The sequence below is a fragment of the Urocitellus parryii genome, chromosome 16 (assembly GCF_045843805.1).
Source record: "Urocitellus parryii isolate mUroPar1 chromosome 16, mUroPar1.hap1, whole genome shotgun sequence".
Lineage (NCBI taxonomy): Eukaryota > Metazoa > Chordata > Mammalia > Rodentia > Sciuridae > Urocitellus > Urocitellus parryii.
The window spans coordinates 26,077,791-26,082,237 of record NC_135546.1 but is presented as its reverse complement, the minus strand read 5'-3'; the positions used below and the strand labels follow the sequence as shown (position 1 = coordinate 26,082,237).

The window sequence follows — 4,447 nt, the reverse complement described above, 5'->3', positions numbered from 1 at the left end:
ATAAGTTCTTATTGACAATTAAAATAACATCCCTCTACCTAATTACTTGGAATGCAAAAATCCCAATGGAAGGGAGAGGGGTCAGAACTTAATACTTTTAGTGGTCATTGTTGCTCTTTTAAAAATTCATATCAATGAATTTCAGATAGTTTCCTCTAGGGGACGTTTTCCATGGGATGATAATGGGAGGGAATTTGGAAGGAGAAAAGTGTTTGAAAGTGCTGGGGCAGATGAGGGAGAGTGGTGGAGAATTTTTCTTGTCTATTTCACATTTTATCTAGTTCAGATTCTATTTAAATTACCTCCTGGCAAAAATTGATTATAAAATGAAAATTCCACTCCTATCTTAGGCAGAGCTTTCTGAATTACTGAAAAACACAACACCAAATGAAATCTGGAAAAACAATGGTTAGTATTCCTTGCAGTTAGAAGAATTCTAATTTGGAAGGTCTGAATTCAAGACTTTTTGTCTCTTTCTAGTTCTCTATTCCTGGATCCACCAACAGTCTCCTTGAAAAGTTATTCTCTTATCTCCTTCATGAGGATACTTCATAGGGTTTTGTTCAAATCAAGTGGGAAGGTAAGACTTTATTCCACCCCCCTAAAAAAGAAAAAAATACTTATGCAAATATTGGTTATGGGTTATGGACCAAACAATAAAACATACATCCCTTGTTCAGGAAGATAAAATGAAGAACACTAAATTACAATATAATTCTGTTTGCTGCATATAGAGGATATCCACTAGAATATCTTCATTTTATAATAATTTAAAAATTGTGCATATGTAAAACAATGTTGATTTTTCCTTTTCTGTTATGGGCTGAATATTTGTATCCCCCCAATATCCATAGGTTGGAATCCTAACTCTCAATGTAATGACACTGGGAGGGGTGATTTGGGGAGGTGATTAGGTCATCTCATGAATGAGATTGGTGCCTTATTAAAAACATTAGAGATTTCCCTTTCCTCTTCTATCATTGAGGGTAGAAGAAGATCCCTGTCTAAAAACCAGGAAGCAGGCCCTCATTGGACACCACATCTGCTAGCACCTTGATCTGGGGCTACTCAGCCTTTATAACTGAGAGAAATATTTTTGTTTAGATGTCCCAATATATGGCATACTTGTTATAGCAACCTGAACAAACTAATTCAGCCTCTAGTAATGAAGTTAGTATCTCCAGCCTTCCTAAAATTTTTCTAGATTAGAGATACTAGATATATTTTCAAAATTATTTTAGTTGTATAGATCATATTTTTTTTTAGTTGTCAATACACCTTTATTTTATTTATTTATATGTGGTGGTAAGAATCGAACCCAGGGATTCACACATGCTAGGCAAATGCTCTGCCATTGAGCTATAACCCCAGCCCCAATATAGATCATAATTTTATAAAGACTATAAAATAAAAATTCTTGGTTAACATATTCAGATATTTTTAGGTTTTTTAATTCTAAAATTCAGAAATATAGTCTTGCATATAGTAGCTTACAATAAAAAGAAAAATTATATGCATGATGGTATGTTAATTGGTTGGTGTTGAAGTGTCTATTTTCAACTTGTATCCAAAACCATATAAACCCCCACAGCTTAGTGTCTGAATTAACATGTCTTTATTATTTTAGGAAACTCTTACCCAGAGAGATGGAACTGCAAATAACATTATTGTTTGTTTCAGGAATTTCCTGAAAGTACAGAACTAGTTATATTAGATAGCTCAAGTAGGCTGATCAAATCTACATGACTCACTTTTAAAGACTTGTCTTGCTAGGTATGTCAACCTCAAACCATTAGTTCATGAACTTGCCCAGTCTTAATCAAGATTCTCTTCAAAAGCTTCTAAGATCTCATAAATATTCTGCTTTTCCCTCCCCTTTCCGAGATGCTACTAAGATTCTGTAAATGTAGCTATCACCTATTGCAACACAGATTTACTTCTTTTACTGGTTGTTTTTCTGCCCTATATTCAGGGAGCTGCCATTTGACAAAATTCAGGATCTTTTCAAATGATTAGCAGGGCTTATTTTTGCTTGAGGAATTTTTCTAATAAATTAAACATATTTCAAACTAAATTATAAGAACTAGAAATTAAATTATTATCTAAATAAAATGGGGCTTTAAATGCTTGACTTATACTTTCCCTTAAAACACTGAATCAGTCTTCATCTTTCTATAGAAAATAAATGCTTGATGCAGTTTGCACAGTGAAATTAGCTAATTACTTTAAACTACATGAACTTTGGTAATATTCACTGAACTGTACCATGTTTGCAAATGCAATTGATGTGTATTCTGGAGTCTACATACATTGTATCTGAAATGTTTTTCCTTTTTGAGAATTAAAACCCAACAAGCATGGACCAAAACAAGAATGTTTTTCTAATTTCCTTGCACAAGTTTAACTGCTCTCACTTGAAATGGGTGTTATACAGATGATAAATAGTGAACAGACTTTCATTATCTATCAATCATTCACATTTAAAAAGAATCCTTCATGTGTGTATTTTAAGTGATGTACTAAAAAATGGAAATTATGCTTTCAGATAAAAGCAGTCCTAAAAATATATTAAATGTAGGATTAAATTTAGATAATGTAGCAGTTGATTTCACTTAACAGGGAGAAGATTAGAAAGTGAATGACAGCAAAGAAGGTCTACAGTCATATCAGGTTTGTCTTTGAGGAGGAATAAGACCCATCATATCTGTGCATACAGGTCTTGAGAAGCACATCTTAATAAAAAGGTGGTCACAGACAGCAGAATACATCAGACACTAGAAAGGCAATATGTCAATCAATGGAAGGGAAACTGATGTGATACAGCAATTTGTATACGGGGTAAAAGCGGGAGTTCATAATCCACGTGAATCAACCGTGTAATATGATGTATTAAGAACTATGTAATGTTATGAACGACCAATAAAAAAAATAAATAAAAAAATAAAAAGGTGGTCACGAAGACTGAAACACTCTGATTCAGCTGCTTATGTCAGATATCTGATATTGAGTGTGGTGTGTGTGTTTTAAAATGTATGATAAGCCAATTTTAAGCTACTGTAAACTCTGTTGTATTTCTAAAGCTTTGAGAGTAACATGCACTAGAGAAATCTCACTCTTCCTAAGACTCCCCAGCAATGTCTATGGATAGTCCATTTTAACCAAAGAACCAGAAGAATTCCCACCTGGGATTTTCAATTCTCATGTAATCTTGATTTGACAGGTGGTCAGAATTAAGAGGACAAAGAGTCTAAAGGAGAGCAGGACACCTGGGAGCCCACGTAAGTATTTTAACAACTACCAGTAAAACTCCTAAGTATATATTGGTGGGAAAATGGTTTGAAGTCAATAAGCAGCTGGCCACCGATTTTAAATCTAGCAGCAGGTTTATTCCAAATACAGACCAAACTGATGGTAGCAAGGTGTTCATAAACATTTTCAAAATGGCCCAGAAAAAAGAGTTTAGCTCCCAACAATTCCACAAAAAAATGATAGAAAGTTATTTTAATCATCTAAATAGCGTGTCTAGTAGAAATGCTTGCTTAGACCCCAAATCACTCACTTCATTAGCTGCCAGATAGAGGTCAAAAAGAAAATCAAAACAATTATTGAAATAAAAGAAAAAATAAACTTATTGTTCCTGTCTCTCCCCAGTGCCTGAAGTCATTATTGTAGTGCTCAGAAGTTCTACCAAAATTAACTATTTCAAGTCATTAAAATGCTCTTTACGGTTGCAAAGAAAACATTTTGAGAATTCTCATTGGCTTCAGACCCATTGTGTCCACAGAAGACAACATATACTCACTATATTCAGGCTGGATGCTACCAATGACAAATTCCTAAATATGATATGTTGCAGTGTTTCAAGTTTTAGTTATGGTAAAAAGAGTACAGATTGGAAGGTACCAGAAACAATAGAGGCCAATGTAGGTTAAATATTGTGTTTTAGTGGTCATATTAGTCTCTCTGTTACTTCTCAGTATCTGCATGTTAATATCATTGTAAAGACTGACAGGATATTCTCTCCATTAGTGACATCTGAGCACAGTGTCTGCCATTGCATTGACAGATGCAAATGTTATTTGGGGGCCTGGTTCCAAGACTCATTCTAATACTGGAGCACATGGAAAGTTCAGCAAGATTGTCACATGCCAAAATGTGACCATATTTGGGTAACTATTTTTAAACAGGAAGTATTTTTGTTTACTTAATATTTAGAGAAGTTAAATATTTAAAAGTGTGCGTCTATCTACGTGTGGTTTAATAAGTTCTCCTCTTTGGAAAAACTAAATTTAAATGTAAAATGTCACATGGAGTTCCCCATATTTCAGTGGTTCTACTTTTACTGTGTGTTGAGCGAAACAAAAATATTGACTAAATTCAGAAATGTTTTGTATTTTACTTATCAGTACACTCTATGCAATAAATGATATTACATGGAGACACATCT

At 33.8% G+C, this 4,447-nt stretch overlaps 1 long non-coding RNA gene across 1 annotated transcript; it reads left to right on the top strand.

The window, feature by feature from the left end:
* The first annotated feature begins 497 nt into the window (after positions 1 to 497).
* Positions 498 to 4,163, top strand: LOC144250558 (uncharacterized). Its single transcript, XR_013342509.1, has 4 exons — positions 498 to 580; positions 2,620 to 2,670; positions 3,221 to 3,278; positions 4,030 to 4,163. It is a non-coding gene; the product is annotated as an uncharacterized LOC144250558 (long non-coding RNA).
* Positions 4,164 to 4,447: the final 284 nt, after the last annotated feature.